Raw genomic sequence first — 20,501 nt, forward strand, 5'->3', positions numbered from 1 at the left:
TGGAGTCCGGTCCCAGAGCCGCGCCGCCGGCCCCCTTACAGAGCCAGAAGCAAGAAGAGGTCCGGAAAATCGGCGGCAGAAGACATCCTGTCTTCACCAAGGTAGCGCACAGCACTGCAGCTGTGCGCCATTGCTCCTCAGCACACTTCACACTTCGGTCACTGAGGGTGCAGGGCGCTAGGGGGGGGCGAAAATACATCACATATAGCCCCCAGGGCTATATGGATGAATTTTAACCCCTGCCAGATTACACTGATAAACGGGAGAAAAGGCCGCCGAGAAAGGGGCGGAGCCTATCTCCTCAGCCCACTGGCGCCATTTTCCCTCACAGCTCCGTTGGAGGGAAGCTTCCTGGCTCTCCCCTGCAGTCACTACACTACAGAAAGGGTTAAAAAAGAGAGGGGGGCACTAATTAGGCGCAGTATAAACAATACAGCAGCTATAAGGGGAAAAACACTTATATAAGGTTATCCCTGTATATATATAGAGCTCTGGTGTGTGCTGGCAAACTCTGTCTCCCCAAAGGGCTAGTGGGGTCCTGTCCTCTATCAGAGCATTCCCTGTGTGTGTGCTGTGTGTCGGTACGTTTGTGTCGAGATGTATGAGGAGGAAAATGATGTGGAGACGGAGCAAATTGCCTGTAATAGGGATGTCACCCCCTAGGGGGTCGACACCTGAGTGGATGAACTGCTGGAAGAAATTACATGACAGTGTCAGCTCTTTACAAAAGACAGTGATTGACATGAGACAGCCGGCTACTCAGCTTGTGCCTGTCCAGACGTCTCATAGGCCGTCAGGGGCTCTAAAGCGCCCGTTACCTCAGATGGCAAATACAGACGCCGACACGGATACTGACTCCAGTGTCGACGGTGAAGAGACAAATATGACTTCCAGTAGGGCCACACGTTACATGATTGAGGCAATGGAAAATGTTTTACACATTTCTGATAATACGAGTACCACCAATAGGGGTATTATGTTCAGTGAGGAAAAACTACCTGTAGTTTTCCTGAATCTGAGAAATTAAATGAGGTGTGTGATGAAGCGTGGGTTTCCCCCGATAAAAAAACTGATAATTTCTAAAAAGTTATTGGCATATATCCTTTCCCGCCAGAGGTTAGGGTGCGTTGGGAAACACCCCCTAGGGGGGATAAAGCGCTCACACGCTTGTCAAAACAAGGGCTCTACCCTCTCCTGAGATGGCCGCCCTTAAGGATCCTGCTGATAGAAAGCAGGAGGGTATCCTAAAATGTATTTACACACATACTGGTGTTATACTGCGACCAGCAATCGCCTCAGCCTGGATGTGCAGTGCTGGGTTGGCGTGGTCGGATTCCCTGACTGAAAATATTGATACCCTAGATAGGGACAGTATATTATTGCCTGTAGAGCATTTAAAAGATGCATTTCTATATATGGGTGATGCACAGTGGGATATTTGCCGACTGGCATCAAGAGTAAGTGCGCTGTCCATTTCTGCCAGAAGAGGGTTATGGACACGACAGTGGTCAGGTGATGCGGATTCCAAATGGCATATGGAAGTATTGCCTTATAAAGGGGAGGAGTTATTTGGGGTCGGTCTTTCAGACCTGGTGGCCACGGCAACAGCTGGGAAATCCACGTTTTTACCCCAGGTCGCCTCTCAACATAAGAAGACGCCGTATTATCAGGCGCAGTCCTTTCGTTCCCATAAGGGCACGTGGGCAAAAGGTTCCTCATTTCTGCCCCGTGACAGAGGGAGAGGGAAACGGCTGCAGAAATCAGCCAGTTCCCAGGAACAGAAGCCCTCTCCCGCCTCTGCCAAGCCCTCAGCATGACGCTGGGGCTTTACAAGCAGACAGGGAGGCAGTGTTGGAAGCCATTCACAAGCTGTATTCCCAGCAGGTGATAATTAAGGTACCCCTCCTGCAACAGGGAAAGGGGTATTACTCCACACTGTTGTGGTACCGAAGCCGGACGGCTCGGTGAGACCGATTTTAAATCTAAAATCTTTGAACACTTACATACAGAGGTTCAAATTCAAGAGAAGGGGACTACATGGTGTCTCTGGACATCAAGGATGCTTACCTTCATGTCCAAATTTACCCTTCTCACCAAGGGTACCTCAGGTTTGTGGTACAGAACTGTCACTATCAGTTTCAGACGCTGCCGTTTGGATGGTCCACGGCACCCCGGGTCTTTACCAAGGTAATGGCCGAAATGATGATACTCCTTCGAAGGAAGGGAGTTTTAGTTATCCCTTACTTGGACGATCTCCTGATAAGGGTAAGATCCTGGGAACAGTTGGAGGTCGGTGTAGCACTATCTCAGGTAGTGTTGCGACAGCACGATTGGATTCTCAATATTCCAAAATCGCAGCTGGTTCCGACGACTCGTCTTCTGTTCCTAGGGATGATTCTGGACACAGTTCAGAAAAAGGTGTTTCTCCCGGAGGAGAGAGCCAGGGAGTTATCCGAGCTAGTCAGGAACCTCCTAAAACCGAGCCAAGTCTCAGTGCATCAATGCACAAGGGTTCTGGGAAAAATGGTAGCTTCCTACGAAGCAAAGCCATTCGGCAGATTCCACGCAAGAACTTTCCAGTGGGACCTGCTGGACAAATGGTCCGGGTCGCATCTTAAGATGCATCAGCGGATAACCCGGTCACCAAGGACAAGGGTGTCCCTCCTGTGGTGGTTGCAGAGTGCTCATCTTCTAGAGGGCCGCAGAGTCGGCATTCAGGACTGGGTCCTGGTGACCACGGATGCCAGCCTGCGAGGCTGGGGAGCAGTCACACAGGGAAGAAATTTCCAGGGCTTATGGTCAAGCCTGGAGACATCATTTCACATAAATATCCTGGAGCTAAGGGCCATTTACAATGCTCTCAGCTTAGCAAGACCTCTGCTTCAAGCTCAGCCGGTGTTGATCCAGTCGGACAACATCACGGCAGTCACCCATGTAAACAGACAGGGTGGCACAAGAAGCAGTCAATGGCAGAAGCTGCAAGGATTCTTCGCTGGGCGGAAAATCATGGGATAGCACGGTCAGCAGTATTCATTCCGGGAGTGGACAACTGGGAAGCAGACTTCCTCAGCAGGCACGGCCTCCACCCGGGAGAGTGGGGACTTTACCCAGAAGTCTTCCACATGATTGTAAACCATTGGGAAAAACCAAAGGTGGACATGATGGCGTCCCGCCTAAACAAAAAATTGGACAGGTATTGCGCCAGGTCAAGGGACCCTCAGGCAATAGCTGTGGACGCTCTGGTAACACCGTGGGTGTACCAGTCAGTGTATGTGTTCCCTCCTCTGCCTCTCATACCGAAAGTACTGAGAATTATAAGACGGAGGGGAGTAAGAACTATACTCGTGGCTCCGGATTGGCCAAGAAGGACTTGGTACCCGGAACTTCAAGAGATGCTCACGGAGGACCCGTGGCCTCTACCTCTAAGAAGGGACCTGCTCCAGCAAGGACCCTGTCTATTCCGAGACTTACCGCGGCTGCGTTTAACGGCAGGGCGGTTGAACGCCGGATCCTGAAGGAAAAAGGCATTCCGGATGAAGTCATCCCTACCCTGATCAAGCCAGGAAGGATGTAACCGCAAAGCATTATCACCGCATTTGGCGAAAATATGTTGCGGGGTGCGAGGCCAGTAAGGCCCCGATGGAGGAATTTTCAACTAGGTCGATTCCTGCATTTCCTGTAAACAGGAGTGTCTATGTGCCTAAAATTGGGGTCCATTAAGGTTCAAATTTCGGCCCTGTCAATTTTCGTCCAGAAAGAACTAACTTCAGTTCCTGAAGTTCAGACGTTTTGTAAAAGGGGTACTGCATATACAGCCTCCTTTTGTGCCTCCAGTGGCACCTTGGGATCTCAATGTAGTTTTGGGGTTCCTAAAGTCACATTGGTTTGAACCACTTGAATCTGTGGAGTTAAAATATCTCACATGGAAAGTGGTCATGTTGTTGGCCCTGGCCTCGGCCAGGCGCGTGTCAGAATTGGGGGCTTTATCCTGTAAAGGCCCTTATCTGATCTTCCAGACAGGGCGGAATTGAGGACTCATCCTCAATTTCTCCCTAAGGTGTTTTCAGCGTTTCACGTGAACCAGCCTATTGTGGTACCTGCGGCTACTAGGGACTTGGAGGACTCCAAGTTGCTGGACGTAGTCAGGGCCCTGAAAATATATGTTTCCAGGACGGCTGGAGTCAGAAAATCTGACTCGCTGTTTATCCTGTATGCACCCAACAAGCTGGGTGCTCCTGCTTCTAAGCAGACTATTGCTCGTTGGATTTGTAGCACAATTCAGCTTGCACATTCTGTGGCAGGCCTGCCACAGCCAAAATCTGTAAAAGCCCATTCCACACGGAAAGTGGGCTCACCTTGGGCGGCTGCCCGAGGGGTCTCGGATTTACAACTTTGCCGAGCAGCTACTTGGTCAGGGGCAAACACATTTGCTAAATTCTACAAATTTGATACCCTGGCTGAGGAGGACCTGGAGTTCTCTCATTCGGTGCTGCAGAGTCATCCGCACTCTCCCGCCCGTTTGGGAGCTTTGGTATAATCCCCATGGTCCTTACGGAGTTCCCAGCATCCACTAGGACGTCAGAGAAAATAAGAATTTACTTACCGATAATTCTATTTCTCATAGTCCGTAGTGGATGCTGGGCGCCCATCCCAAGTGCGGATTGTCTGCAATACTTGTACATAGTTATTGTTACAAAAATCGGGTTATTGTGGATGTGAGCCATCTTTCCAGAGGCTCCTCTGTTATCATGCTGTTAACTGGATTCAGATTACAGGTTGTACGGTGTGATCGGTGTGGCTGGTATGAGTCTTACCCGGGATTCAAAATCCTTCCTTATTGTGTACGCTCGTCCGGGCACAGTATCCTAACTGAGGCTTGGAGGAGGGTCATAGGGGGAGGAGCCAGTGCACACCAGGTAGTCCTAAAGCTTTACTTTTGTGCCCAGTCTCCTGCGGAGCCGCTTTTCCCCATGGTCCTTACGGAGTTCCCAGCATCCACTACGGACTATGAGAAATAGAATTATCGGTAAGTAAATTCTTATTTTCAGGTAGCCATGAGCTGCTCCTGATAAGAAATTCTGCCTTTCCTTTTGCTCATGAGGGGGGTAGATCTGGGAGACTCCCCCCGCTGTTGATGCTTCAGTATCACGCCTGTCAAAAAAGACAGTGCTTTTTGTTCCAGGGGCTACTGCCTTAAAGGAACCTGCAGGAAGGAGACAATCAAAGGGATTGGCATTATAAATGCTTGTACATCTACCATGGCGGTTTCTGCACGCAGGACGTTGTGGCTACGTCAGTAGGTGGCCTTGCCCTTCACAGAAGATTTGCTGTTTGGAGGTGTGTTAAGACACTTGGATTTTGAAGGCTACCGCTGGAAAGTCCATGTACCTCCCGTCTGCAGCTCCACCGGCTAGAGGTTCTTACATCGGGCCTTCACTGCAGTCTGTTCTGAACAGTGCGGTTCAAAGGAAAGACCAGAGGTGCCTCAAATGCGACACAAGGCTCCAGAGGAAGGTCACGTAAGCCTGCCACCACAGGATCTCAGAACCAGGACGTCCGCTCTGTCTCAAAACCATCTGCATGATGTTGTCCCTCTGCCTATCGGGGATCTGAGGGTGGGAGCTCGTCTGAGATTCTTCAGCCCCATTTGGAGCAGCTCCTGCCAGGATGCTTGGGTAAAAGACCTGATCTCCCAGGGCTATAAACTGGAGTTCGAAAGTTCCCAGCCTCACCGGTTTTTCAAATCGGGATTATCGGCTTTGGAAGACATGCGACTCACGCTACAGTAGGGAATTCAAAAATTGTCTCAGACTCAAGTTCCAATGCCACTTTAACAATGGGGCGAAGAATATTATTCCAGCCTTTTTGTGGTACCAAAACCGGACAGTTCAGTGAGGCCCTTTTTGAACCTAAAATCGTTAAACCCATATCTGTGGGTTTTCTGGTTAAAAATTGAGTCTCTGAGAGCAGTGATCTCAGGTCTGGAGGAGGGGGCGTTCTTAGTCTCTCTGGACATGAAGGACGCATACCTCCATATTCCGATCTAGCTGCCTCATCAGGCCTACCTCAGGTTTGCTCTGCTGGAGGAACACTTACCAGTTTTAGGCGCTGCCCTTTGGCCTCTCCACAGCTCCAAGGGTCTTCACCAAAGTGATGGCGGAAATTTATGTTCCAACTCGGGATTCAGGGCGTGAACATTGTCCCCTACCTGGAAGATCTGCTGATAAAAGCAAGATCAAAGAAACTATTGCTGGGCAGCATCTGCCGCACGACATCCCTGCTGTTACACCACGGTTAGATTCTAAACTTCCAAAAATCCCACCTCGAGCCGACCCAGCGTCCCCAGTTCCTCGGCGTGATCCTGTACACGGCTCGGAAGGTCTCCCTTCCTGCGGACAAAGCACGGGCGCGTCAGGAGTTAGTTCGAGCGGTTCTGCAGCCAAACCGGGTCTCTGTACATCTTTGCACCTGTCTGTTGTGAAAGATCGTGGCCTCCTTCAAGGCCATTCAATTTGGCAGATTCCATGCAAGGACATTTCAACTGGATCTCCTGAAGAAATGGTCGGGTTCGCATCTGCAGATGCACCAGGTCCTACGTTTCTCACCGTGGGCCAATGTTTCTCTCCTGTGGTGGTTGCAACCCTCCAACCTCTTGGTGGGGGTGGAGCTTCAGGATCCAGGATTGGAATCTCTACAATGGACGTGAGCCTTCGAGGTTGGGGTGCTGTCACCCAAGGGGCAGTTTCAGGGCAGGTGATCAAGTCTCGAAGCCAGTCTTCCTATAAACATACTAGAACTCGGAGCGATATACAGTGCTGTGCTACAGGCATCTCTGCTTTAAGGTCGAGCCATTGAGGTCCAGTCGGACAACACCACGGCTATGGCGTACGTCAATCGGCAGGGAGGAACAAAAAGCAGGGCCCGCATGCTGGAGGTTTCCAAGATACTTCTATGGTTAGAAAGGAATGCAAAGGCTGTCTCAGCCATATTTATTCCGGGAGTGGACAACTGGGAGGCGGACTTCCTCAGTCTTCACGGCCTATACCCAGGAGAGTGGGGTCTCCATCCGCAGATATGTCAACTAATAGAACTGTGGAGCTGTCCGCAGATCGATCTGATGGCCTCTCGACTCAATAACAAGCTTCAGTGCTATTGTTCCAGGACGAGGGACCCTCTGGCAGTGGATGCGCGGACCACACCGTGGGTTTACTGGCTGGTGTATCTGTTCCCTCCGATTCCGTTACGTCCCCAGGGTTCTAAAAATCAGAAGAGAGGGAGTTCAGGCAATTCCCATTGCCCCGATTGGCCTCGAAGAGTTTGGTACGCTGATCTTCTGGCCATGGCAATAGAAGACCCCTGGACTCTACCACTCAGGGAGGACCCTGACTTGCCGTCGCAGGGTGGCCTTGCGAGGCCAAGAAAACTGCGTCCACAAACGCAGGCAGAGGCGTTTGATTACCTGCTCTGAGATCGCAGTACCCGTTCTGCACATGCACAGGACACTACCACTGGGGAAAAATGAAGTAAGGATCGTATAAGCGATCCTTACTGAATCACCCCCACAGTCCTCTAACTCAAATGTTGATGGTCAGACTATACTACAGTCTTTCATGGAAATCTGAGCGCCCTAGCTATCAAACAGTCACTGGACCACATGCTAGGACACTATTTCTCATCGTCCGTTAGTTCTGTTTGCACTCCGTGTCAGATCCCTTGTTATATAGCAGCACGAAATGGAGATTTGATATCCTTTTTTTTTTTTTTTTTTTTTTGGAGCTTCCTCTGCACAGTTTCTAAATATCTGGCTCTTGGAGACCCAAGTCCTGATTCGGAGTTAAGAGAAAAGGAAAACAGTGCAACTTGGAAAACAATATTATGATACAGGTGCAGCAGATTTAAAATACACGTGTGTAGAAAAAAATACAGTTTAAAAGATTGAATCCTAGTTTGATTCTAAATGTCAATGTAATGCAGTGGTTCTCAAACTGTGTGCCGTGGCACCCTGGGGTGCCTCGGGACACATGCAGTGGTGCCTTGGATTGGTGGTCCAGGACCAATTTAAATTATTTATAATCAATGTAATAGGCAAACCAGTGCTTGTGGCTGTCAATCATAAAATACGTGGACACACAGAAGCAAATCTTGTCCCTCACAGCATTATTGAACCTAAGAATGATATATAAACACAAATTACTGTCATATATATTTTTTCTTTTTCATCCACTAGGGGTCACTGGAGTACTCTTGGGATATGGGCGGCGTAGCAGAACAAAGGCACTGAATATTTAAATTTAGAACTCTCCACCCCTCCATATCCCTAGAGTACCTCAGTGTACGAACCCAGTGTTTTTTCTGTGCTCAAAGCACTAACATCGGCTTGTGGGAAGATTTTTATTAATTTTTCATTTTTATTTTTAATTTTTTTTAAGAGCACATCCCTTCCCAGTTTCAAGAAAGACATGGGTCCGGGATAGTGCCGCTGCACGGGCAGCGCATGGCGTGTCGGTCCTCACAAAGAGCACCCTCACAGCCACAGACAGCCCACTGCTCCTGCAAAGAGCAGCCAGGACTAGAGAGCTGGACGGAGCTTGCACAGAAGAAGCCCCGTCGCAGCCATAGATCACTGGAAGCTGACTGAAAGCTGGACGGAGCTTACACATAGAAGCCCCGTCGCAGCCAGGACTACAGAGCTGGACGGAGCTTACACAGAAGAAGCCCCGTCACAGCCATGAGTCACATCACTGAAGCTGGACGGAGCTTACACATAAGAAGCCCCGTCGCAGCCATGATCAGGAGCAAGCAAGGTAGGCTGGGGAACGGGGCGGTCAGCGCAGGCTGCCGCCCCGCTATGTTGGGGTTAATATGCTTCGCCGCTCATACGCCGCCAAGCCCAGCCGCTACGTCTAACAGCGGCGCCCGTCCCAGCGCTCCGTTCGGCGCCCAGCTCCGTCCGGCCGCACAGCAGGGGGGAAGCCATACTCAGTAACAGAGACGGTGACATCAAGCCGCCCGTCCTAGCGCTCCGTTCGGCCGCCCAGCTCCGTCCGGCCGCACAGCAGGGGGGAAGCCATACTCAGTATGACCGCCGCTCCGGCACCTTCCATCCACAAGTGCTAGTGCAGGCCTTCCGCAGAGAGTTCGGCCGCCCAGCTACGTCCGGCCGCCCAGCGCCATACAGCCGCAGCTCCATCAGTCTCAGTACAGAGACGGTGACATGCCAGTGCAGGCTTCCCGCAGACACAGCGTTACAGGGGGGAAGAGGCACGGTGGAAGCTGGCGGATCAAATATAACAGCAGGGTATATAGATATATATATCACAGGTATTTATAAGGTATTGTACCTGTCCTGGCAGTAATAGGCTATTGAATCTATATTACTGTCTGTGAATAGGCTATTGAGCCTATATATTAATGGCTGTTATTAACACTGTAAATAGGCTAGGGAGCCTATATTAAGGTCTGTGGTATCACTGTATAATAGGCTATTGAGCCTATATTAATGCTGTATAAATATATTAATGTATGTAATTATCATAGGCTATGAGCTTAGATATATTTATTCATAGAGCATGTGTTGTACCCGGCCTGTGATTATACTGTATAATATATTAACACGGAAACATTTGTAATTTGTTCTGTGATTATCAGGTCAGCATGGCAAAGGGGCCATTTTAACCATGCTTCCTGTTGTTTTCCAGTTTGTAATTCTGGAACATTCCTGCCCTACATCTCTAAGCCACCAGAGGCGCAGGGGTGTTAGTGGGAATTTGGTTCGGGTTTCACATGCCCATGTGAACTGCTTTTCACATAAGAATACTCTTGTTTCTCTTCAGAGCTAATAAATCTTTCGCCTTTTACTAAAGATTTCCGTAGAGAGGAACAACCATGAGTTTCATATACAATAAAATATATATATGACACATAATAACTTCAATAAGTCGTGCAAGTGTCTGTCCGTTGCCTATTGTGGTGTCTGTCTGCATAGCGAGTAAGGCTCTAGCGCAGACTAAAAATAATTTTAAATATCCTATAAGCATGGGCAATTCACATTAAAAGAGCGGTAACATCGGAGTCTCGGAAGTACTCCGCCTGCTCTAACAAAAGACAGTCTTTCCAAAGGGCCAAATTCCCTTTGGGTACCAGGGTGTTTATTTAACTGGTCTTATAATTTAATGCACGATTCTATGTCAGATCTCACACCGATAACTACGAGTGAGAAGGGTACATTAGACCAGCACTCAGATAGTGCGGGGTTGTTGACGTACATTGCTAAATCCCAGTGAGTCAATGTCTCCATTTTTACAAAGACTGAGTAGACTTTGACCACTATTTAATCGTTTCCAAAATGATGCGATCCACCATTGGTAAATGCGTTTGTGTCAAACATTATAAAGACCCAAGATACATTTGGGTCACTAGACTCTATGTATGGAAACAATGAGATAATTGTTAAAAGAAGCTGCAGAGTATATCTGTAAAGCTTCTACTAACGCCGGTTACTTCGATTCTCACTTTTCATCGTCGCTAGTTTCAGCACGACAAGGCCAGAGCTTGTTTGGTCCTAAATTTGATATTCAGCCATTACCGCATCCAGTATCAAAACGGAAATACTTGTGCCGGCGTTTATTCCCTTTAGACTTCAGTTTTTTCCAGACGGTGGTACAAAACAGTCACGCCTTGTAACGACAGGACGCTACAGTCAGCAAGCCAGTGGTTTGATGACCTCTTTTCCAATTGTGGAAGCGCGTCTTTACATCTTACATTTGCGGGGGTTCCAGACTTCAACTCATGGATGTCTCAGCTATTTACAGATAAAGGACAAGACTGCCTCTGTCGAACGGTTTGGCAGGTTGCCATTTAGTCTCTGCTGGTTTTCAGCTGTCTTTATAATCCAGGCAGTAGTTCACCAACAGAGTCAGGGTTACTTATTCCCCTCTGTTTGAGCAAAACCAGACAGCTCCGTCGCAATCTCAATCAGCAAGTCACTTACTGCAGTTTGAAAATGGAATTTCTGCGGTTAGTATTTTGCTTATTAGAGCCACAAAATTGCATAATTGCATTTGATCTTCACAATGCGTATTTACCCATTCCGGTTTGTTCATCACAGGTTCTAGCGTTTGCAAAACGCCACAACCATTAACCATTTCAGGTCTACCGTTTCTTGTCGCCTCGGGTATTTACCAAAGTGATGTTGGTGATGATAGCTCATCTCAGAGTCCTGATAGAGGAACTCTGTTGAGACAGAGTTCTTATGTCTATCTTAGACGATCTGCTCATAAGAACTCTGTCTCAACAAAGTTCCTCTAACTTGCGCTACTAATGTATACTGCGGTGGCAGATCAAGTTCAAAAACAATCGCATCTAATTCCGTCTAAACGACGTCAATTCCTAGGTAAGATTATAAATACGGTAAATCGAAGACATTTACCTACTACACCAGCAAGAACAAATGTACATCTAGTAATTAGTGCAAAACACGCACACTAGCGGTACATTGCTGTATTCGCCAACACGCGCACTAGCGGTACATTGCTAGTTTCGCCTGTTAAGAATAATGATGTGTTTCAAAGCGATTTAGTTCGCCGGCCTTCACTCGCGTTTCCCACAGAGGGGCGAGGGTGTATATAATCTGGACGAGAGTCTCAGAGGTTCAGGAGTTGTAGTTAAAAAAGATCAGCGACAGAGGTTCTGAAACGGATCACGACAGATTGCTGTCGAGAAATGTCCTGGAACTCCGTGCATTTTACAATGCACTACATGCTTCGCTTTCAGTCTGACCAACAGTCAGACAACGCAACGGCAGTTGCATACACAACAACCAGGGAGAACCAAGAAGCCGCATGGCAATGCGGCAGGTAACTCGAATCCTCAATTGCCCAGAACACATTATGTGATAATGTCAACGGGGTTCATTCCGTGAGTGGACATCTGTTAGACAGATGATCTCACCCGTCAGGATTTAGATCCTGAAAACTGGACATTAAATCCAGAGGTCTTTCATATGTGAGTCCACAGAAGGGGGTTACCCTCAGGTATACATGATGGCATCTCGCCACAATTACAGCTCAGTATGTGTACAAAACAACAGATCACAAGGACAGTGGCGGTGGAGTCTCTCACATTCGTGTGGTCATTCAGCATCGTGTATCTGGCTCCACCATTTTCCGCTGCTCTCTCCGTTGCCAAAACGGATCATAAGACAGTTCGTCACAGTCATACTAGTGATATCTCATGGGTTTCGGAGAGCTTGCTTCTCAAATCTCCAAGGAATACTTGCACACGATCTTGGTCCGCTCATAATACGACCAGCCTGTTACAACAGGGAACGTTCTTTTACCCATAGTTACCTATGTACCTATTACCTATGTACCGCAGCTGCGGTTGACGGGGTGAGGGTTCAGACCGCCCTCTTAAGAAAAGAAATAGGGCATTACAGTATTATACCACCATGTTACGAGCTAGTAAGCCGCTTAAGGCAGCTCATTATTACAAAATTTGGTGTGCTTACGTAGGTGGTAAAGCTCGGAAGTTTCCGACATCATCCTTCAAGTTACCCGTATTCTGTTAAACGGGGTGGGATGGAAAACTGCGTTTATCTGCACTAAGGGTGCAGGTATCTGTGTGGTCAACTTATTTTCAAAGACGTTTGACTCTATTGCGTCTGTACACACCTTTCTACAAGGTGTCATCAAAGTGCAGCCTCCATTTATCCCACCTACAGTGCCAGGTGACTTGAGGTTGGGTTCAGATTTCTTACAGTTTTCATATTTTGAACCCTTACAATAAATGGGAATTAAGTTTCTCACTTGGGAAAACATTTTTCTTCTAGCCTTAGCTTCGGCAAGGGTTTTGTTTTCATATTTGGGTGCCTTGTATTCCAAGCCACCGTATTTGAGTTTTCTCATGACAAAGCAGATCTTCGGACGAATTCCGCTTTCTTATTTTTCACATCAATAAACCAATAGTGGTTCCTGTGTTGACAGCACATTCTAGAATTCTGAATGTGGTACACGCATTACGCGTTTATATATGTCCCGAACGTCTACAGTACGTGATACGGATACGTTGTTTGTTCTCTATAATGCTGCCAACTGGGGTTAGCCAGTTTCTCAGCAGATATTATCCAGTGGGATAATAATGACTACAAGTCAGGCTTACTTTAAGGCTAAGTTACAATCGCCTACGTCAGTAATAGCTCATCCCACAGGTTCTGTGGGAATGTCAGACCCAGCGGGTCGTGGAGCGTCTACGACGCGGCTACATAGCCTTCAGTGCACCACGTTTGTGCACGTTTACACGTTATGAATGGTTGCGGCATCAGCATCTAGCTTTGGCTGCCTACTGTTACAAGTGTCAAACAGCTCTCCCGCCCACGAGGGAAGCTTTGGTACGTCCCAAGAGTACTCCAGTGACCCCTAGTGGATGAAAAAGAAAATAGGATTTTGGTACTTACCAGGTAAATCCTTTTCTTTGAATCCATAGGGGGCACTGGACGCCCACCCAGAGCAGTTTTACCTGGGTTGTTTTAAGCTCAGAGGAGCTTAGGGTAACACGTTTTACCTGGTTTGTATTAAGCTCAAAGGAGCTTATGGTAACACATTTTCACCGATTGGTTCAAACTATAAAGGTCTATCGGTTATGCTGTCAACTGTTTAGTTGACACTAACGTTATGGGTCAACTTTGTTGTTGTCCGTTATGTTATAGGAATTCTCCATTGTCAACCTCTCTATAGTAGTTCGCTCAGTAAAAACACTGGGTTCGTACACTGAGGTACTCTAGGGATATGGAGGGGTGGAGAGTTCTAAATTTAAATATTCAGTGCCTTTGTTCTGCTACGCCGCCCATATCCCAAGAGTACTCCAGTGCCCCCTATGGATTCAAAGAAAAGGATTTACCTGGTAAGTACCAAAATCCTATTTTTTCATTTCTCTTACGTCCTAGAGGATGATGGGGACTCCGTAAGGACCATGGGGATAGACTGGCTCCGCAGGAGACATGGGCACTAAGAAAGAACTTTAGGTATGGGTGTGCACTGGCTCCTCCCTCTATGCCCCTCCTCCAGACCTCGGTTGATTACTGTGCCCAGAGGCGACTGGGTGCATTACAGGGAGCTCTCCTGAGTTTCCTGGAAAGAGAGTATTTTGGTTAGGTTTTTTATTTTCAGGGAGCCTGCTGGCAACAGACTCCCTGCATCGAGGGACTGAGGGGAGAGAAACAGACCTACTTTAATGTTATGCTCGGTTTCTTAGGCTACTGGACACCATTAGCACCAGAGGGAATGGAACGCAGGTCTCACCCTCGCCGTTCGTCCCAGAGCCGCGCCGCCGTCCTCCTCGCAGAGCCGGAAGATAGAAGCCGGGTGAGTATGTGAAGAAAGAAGACTTCAGAGGCGGCAGAAGACTTCAGATTTTCATAGAGGTAACGCTGTGCGCCATTGCTCCCACACAGCACACACACAGCAGTCACTGTAAGGGTGCAGGGCGCAGGGGGGGCGTCCTGGGCAGCAATAAGGACCTCCAAATCTGGCAATAAGCATATATACAGGCTGGGCACTGTATATAAAAGAGATCCCCCGCCAGTTTTTGAATTTTTCAGCGGGAACGAAGCCCGCCGCTGAGGGGGCGGAGCTTGTTCCTCAGCACTCACCAGCGCCATTTTCTCCACAGCACACCGCTGAGAGGAAGCTCTCCGGACTCTCCCCTGCTTACCACGGTGAAAGGGTTTAAAAAAGGGGGGGGGGGCACATAATTTGGTGCAGATAGATAATTACAGCGCTACCTGGCTAAACATATAGTGTGTTTCTTTCCTGGGTCATTAGCGCTGGGTGTGTGCTGGCATACTCTCTCTGTCTCTCCAAAGGGCCTTGTGGGGGAACGGTCTTCAGATAAGAGGTTTCCCTGAGTGTGTGGTGTGTCGGTACGCGTGTGTCGGCATGTCTGAGGTAGAAGGCTTTCCTAGCGAGGGAATGGAGCAAATGAATGTGGTGTCTCCGTCGGCAACACCGACACCTTACTGGGTGGATATGTGGAATGTTTTAAGTGCTAATGTGAATTTATTGTACAAAAGGTTGGACAAAGCTGAGTCCAGGAATTATGCAGAGAGTCAGGCCCTGCCTACCCCTATGTCGCAGGGACCCTCGGGGTCTCAAAAGCGCTCACTATCCCAAATAGTAGACACTAATACCGACACGGATTCTGACTCCAGTGTCGACTACGATGATGCAAAGTTACAGCCAAAATTGGCTAAAAGTATTCAATATATGATTATTGCAATAAAGGATGTTTTTTATATCACAGAGGAACCCCCTGTCCCTGACACGAGGGTACACATGTATAAGGAAAAGAAACCTGAGGTAACATTTACCCCTTCTCATGAGCTGAACGAGTTATTTGAAAAGGAATGGGAATCTCCAGATAAGAAACTGCAGATTCCCAAAAGGATTCTTATGGCGTATCCTTTCCCGGCTAAGGACAGGATACGGTGGGAATCCTCCCCAAGGGTGGACAAAGCGTTGACACGCCTATCCAAAAAGGTAGCACTGCCATCCCAAGATACGGCTACCCTCAGGGATCCTGCTGATTGCAAGCAGGAGGCTACCTTAAAGTCCATTTACACACACTCTGGTACCTTACTCAGACCGGCGATAGCGTCGGCTTGGGTTTGTAGCGCTGTAGCAGCGTGGACAGATACCTTATCGGCGGAATTGGATACCCTGGATAAGGATACCATTTTATTGACCCTGGGTCATATTAAAGATGCTGTCTTATATATGAGGGATGCTCAAAGAGACATTGGCCTACTGGGTTCTAGAGTCAACGCTATGTCGATTTCTGCTAGACGAGTCCTATGGACCCGGCAATGGACAGGTGATGCCGACTCAGAGGCATATGGAGGTTTTACCTTACAAGGGTGAGGAATTGTTTGGGGAAGGTCTCTCGGACCTGGTCTCCACAGCTACGGCAGGTAAATCAAATTTTTTGCCTTATATTCCCTCACAGCCTATGAAAGCGCCACATTATCAAATGCCGTCCTTTCGGTCAAATAAAAACAAGAGAGTACGAGGATCGTCCTTTCTTGCCAGATGTAAGGGCAGAGGAAAAAAGCTGCCTACCACAGCTAGTTTCCAGGAGCAGAAGTCCTCCCCGGCTTCTATAAAATCCACCGCATGACGCTGGGGCTCCGCTGAGGGAGTCCGCCCCAGTGGGGGCACATCTTCGACTTTTCAGCCACATCTGGGTTCACTCACAGGTGGATCCCTGGGCAATAGAAATTGTTTCCCAGGGTTACAAGCTGGAATTCGAAGAGGTGCCTCCTCGCCGGTTTTTCAAATCGGTCCTACCAGCTTCTCTCCCAGAAAGGGAGAGAGTTTTAAATGCAATTCACAAATTGTGTCTTCAACAGGTGGTGGTCAAAGTTCCCCTGCTTCAAAGAGGGAGGGGGTATTACTCAACCCTATTTGTAGTCCCGAAACCGGACGGTTTGGTCAGACACATTTTAAATTTAAAATCCTTGAACCTATACTTGAAAAGGTTCAAGTTCAAAATGGAATCGCTCAGAGCGGTCATCGCCAGCCTAGAAGGGGTTTTTATGGTATCCCTGGACATAAAGGATGCATACCTTCATGTTCCCATATATCCACCTCATCAGGCGTACCTGAGATTTGCGGTACAGGATTGTCATTACCAATTTCAGACGTTGCCGTTTAGGGTTTCCACGGCCCCGAGGATTTTCACCAAGGTAATGGCGGAAATGATGGTGCTCCTGCGCAAGCAGGGTGTCACAATTATCCTGTACTTGGACGATCTCCTCATAAAGGCGAGATCGCGAGAGCAGTTGTTGAACAGCGTGTCACTTTCACTGAAGGTGTTACAACAACACGGCTGGATTCTCAATATCCCGAAGTCACAGTTAGTTCCTACGACTCGTTTGACCTTCTTAGGCATGGTTCTGGATACGGACCAGAAAAGGGTTTATCCTCCGATAGAAAAGGCCCAGGAACTCATGATTCTGGTCATGGACCTATTGAAGCCAAAACAGGTGTCAGTGCATCACTGCACTCGAGTCCTGGGAAAGATGGTGGCATCTTACGAGGCCATTCCCTTCGGCAGGTTCCATGCGAGGACCTTTCAATGGGACCTACTGGATAAGTGGTCCAGGTCGCATCTACAGATTCATCAGTTGATCACCCTGTCCCCCAGGGCAAGGGTGTCTCTCCTGTGGTGGCTATAGAGTGCTCACCTTCTAGAGGGTCGCAGGTTCGCCATTCAGCACTGGATTCTGGTAACAACGGACGCGAGCCTCCGAGTTTGGAGAGCAGTCACACAGGGAAGAAACTTCCAAGGTCTTTGGTCAAGCCAGGAGACTTGTCTTTACATCAACGTCCTGGAGCTGAGGGCCATATACAACGCCCTTCGTCAAGCGGAGACTTTGCTTCGCGACCTACCGGTTCTGATTCAGTCAGACAACATCACCGCAGTGGCTCATGTAAACGGCCAAGGCGGCACAAGGAGCAGGGTGTCAATGGCGGAAGCCACCAGGATTCTTCTCTGGGTGGAAAATCATGTAAGCGCACTGTCAGCAGTGTTAATTCCTGGAGTGGACAACTGGGAAGCAGACTTCCTCAGCAGACACGATCTACATCCTGAAGAGTGGGGACTTCATCAGGAAGTCTTCGCACAGGTTGCAAGTCAGTGGGCACTGCCCCAGATAGACATGATGGCGTCCCGCCTCAACAAAAAGCTACAGAGGTATGGCGCCAGGTCAAGAGACCCTCAGGCGGTGGCAGTGGATGCCCTCGTGACACCGTGGGTGTTCCAGTCGGTCTATGTGTTTCCTCCTCTTCCTCTCATCCCCAAGGTGTTGAGAATAATAAAAAGAGTACAGACAATTCTCATTGTTCCAGATTGGCCACGAAGGGCCTGGTATCCGGATTTGCAGGAAATGCTCACGGAAGATCCGTGGCCTCTTCCTCTAAGACAGGACCTGTTACAACAGGGGCCCTGTCTGTTCCAAGACTTACCGCGGCTGCGTTTCATGGCATGGCGGTTGAACGCCGGATCCTAGAGGAAAAGGGCATTCCGGATGAGGTCATTCCTACTCTGATAAAGGCTAGGAAGGACGTGACAGCTAAACATTATCACCGTATATGGCGAAAGTATGTTTCTTGGTGTGAGGCCAGGAATGCTCCTACGGAAGAATTCCATCTGGGCCGTTTCCTTCACTTCCTACAGACTGGAGTGAATTTGGGCCTAAAATTAGGCTCCATTAAGGTTCAGATTTCGGCCCTATCCATTTTCTTTCAGAAGGAATTGGCTTCTCTCCCAGAAGTACAGACTTTTGTGAAGGGAGTGCTGCATATTCAGCCTCCTTTTGTAACTCCGGTGGCACCTTGGGACCTGAACGTGGTGTTGAGTTTCCTTAAGTCACACTGGTTTGAACCACTTAAAACGGTGGAGTTAAAATATCTCACTTGGAAAGTCATGTTGTTGGCCTTGGCTTCGGCTAGGCGAGTGTCGGAGTTGGCGGCTTTGTCTCATAAAAGCCCCTATTTAGTTTTCCATATGGATAGAGCGGAATTGCGGACCCGTCCTCAATTCTTGCCAAAGGTGGTTTTGGCTTTTCATATGAACCAACCTATTATGGTGCCTGTGGCTACGCGAGACTTGGAGGATTCCGAGTCCCTTGATGTGGTCAGGGCTTTGAAAATTTATGTGGCCAGAACGGCTAGGGTCCGGAAAACAGAAGCACTGTTTGTCCTGTATGCAGCCAACAAGGTTGGCGCTCCTGCTTCCAAGCAGACTATTGCTCGCTGGATCTGTAACACGATTCAGCAGGCTCATTCTACGGCTGGATTGCCGTTACCAAAATCAATAAAGGCCCATTCCACCAGGAAAGTGGGCTCTTCTTGGGCGGCTGCCCGAGGGGTCTCGGCATTACAGCTGTGCCGAGCTGCTACTTGGTCGGGTTCAAACACTTTTGCAAAATTCTACAAGTTTGATACCCTGGCTGAGGAGGACCTCATGTTTGCTCAATCGGTGCTGCAGAGTCATCCGCACTCTCCCGCCCGTTTGGGAGCTTTGGTATAATCCCCATGGTCCTTACGGAGTCCCCAGCATCCTCTAGGACGTAAGAGAAAATAAGATTTTAAACCTACCGGTAAATCTTTTTCTCCTAGTCCGTAGAGGATGCTGGGCGCCCGTCCCAAGTGCGGACTACTTCTGCAAGACTTGTATATAGTTTTTGCTTGCATAAGGGTTATGTTACAGTTTTCCTCAGTCTCAGACTGATGCTGTGTTTCATACTGTTAACTGGTTCGTATATCCCAAGTTATACGGTGTGGATGGTGTGGGCTGGTATGAATCTTGCCCTTAGATTAACTAAAATCGTTTCCTCGTACTGTCTGTCTCCTCTGGGCACAGTTTCTCTAACTGAGGTCTGGAGGAGGGGCATAGAGGGAGGAGCCAGTGCACACCCACACCTAAAGTTCTTTCTTAGTGCCCATGTCTCCTGCGGAGCCCGTCTATCCCCATGGTCCTTACGAAGTCCCCAGCATCCTCTACGGACTAGGAGAAAAAGATTTAACGGTAAGTTTAAAATCTTATTATTTTTTTTAGCAAGATATGTTTGACCTAGGGGTGCCGTGAACAAACTTCTAATACTCTAGGGCGCCATGATTCATAAAAGTTTGGGAACCACTGGTGTAAGGACAATGTGCACAGCATCTGTACACTAAATGCACAAATAGCCATGATTTTCCCTGCATTTAAAATTAAATGCATATGTTTTGCACTCTTTGCATTGATTCTGAAGATTTTTTTTTTCCTTAATCCCTGAATCTGGCTACCAGTGTGCAGAATGCTTTTCAGTTGATTACAGAAAGGCTATTAGTTACTATGATATTCGACCGTGTCCTGGGTCATCGGTTTTGTGATTTTTTTTTTTTTTTTTTCTTCTTTTCTTTTTCTCTGATCATTTTCTCATGTTGGATAGTTCTATCAGTCCTGTATTTGTTAGATCCGAAAGGCCTCAATAAATATGGAAATGAGACTAGATATAAAGAATACTGACTTCTCAGGAAGCTTGCTTCGTTTTTCTCTACCTATTGTTTGGACTGGTATTAGTCCATGAGACCTTCATTAATGTGCGTTTGCAACTATTGAGGTGCAAGGAGGTAATGATCTGAATTTTGAAGATATGATGATGGAGGCGAAATATGAGAAACGCATAAATTACATATCTGTCTTATAATCCGCATTTATGGTGTCACATGATGTAATAGCATGCCTCCTATAGTTCTCCATGGTCTTCCTGTGTTAGTTTCCAGGAGGTGTTATGTAGTTTCCCAGGACATGATTCACTCTGATGAGTAAGTCGCCCCACTTCTGACCATACACTTCATTGCCATCCTATACTGTGTGAGTGTGATGGGGACTAAAGCAAGCTGGAAGCACTGTTCTATGCAGGACATAACTATTACCCCTGGGTTTGAGGATCAAGATTC

At 48.0% G+C, this 20,501-nt stretch overlaps 1 protein-coding gene and 1 non-coding gene across 3 annotated transcripts in view; both read left to right on the forward strand.

Annotated features, from left to right (window-relative positions):
- Nucleotides 1-20,501, forward strand: part of ZFC3H1 (zinc finger C3H1-type containing) — a 265,037-nt gene that overhangs the window by 58,551 nt on the left and 185,985 nt on the right. The gene's annotated exons all lie outside the window — the stretch shown is intronic.
- LOC134938743 (U5 spliceosomal RNA) lies at nt 9,814-9,926 on the forward strand. The gene has a single exon (XR_010181235.1). It is a non-coding gene; the product is annotated as a U5 spliceosomal RNA (small nuclear RNA).

The sequence above is a fragment of the Pseudophryne corroboree genome, chromosome 6, assembly GCF_028390025.1.
Source record: "Pseudophryne corroboree isolate aPseCor3 chromosome 6, aPseCor3.hap2, whole genome shotgun sequence".
NCBI lineage: Eukaryota > Metazoa > Chordata > Amphibia > Anura > Myobatrachidae > Pseudophryne > Pseudophryne corroboree.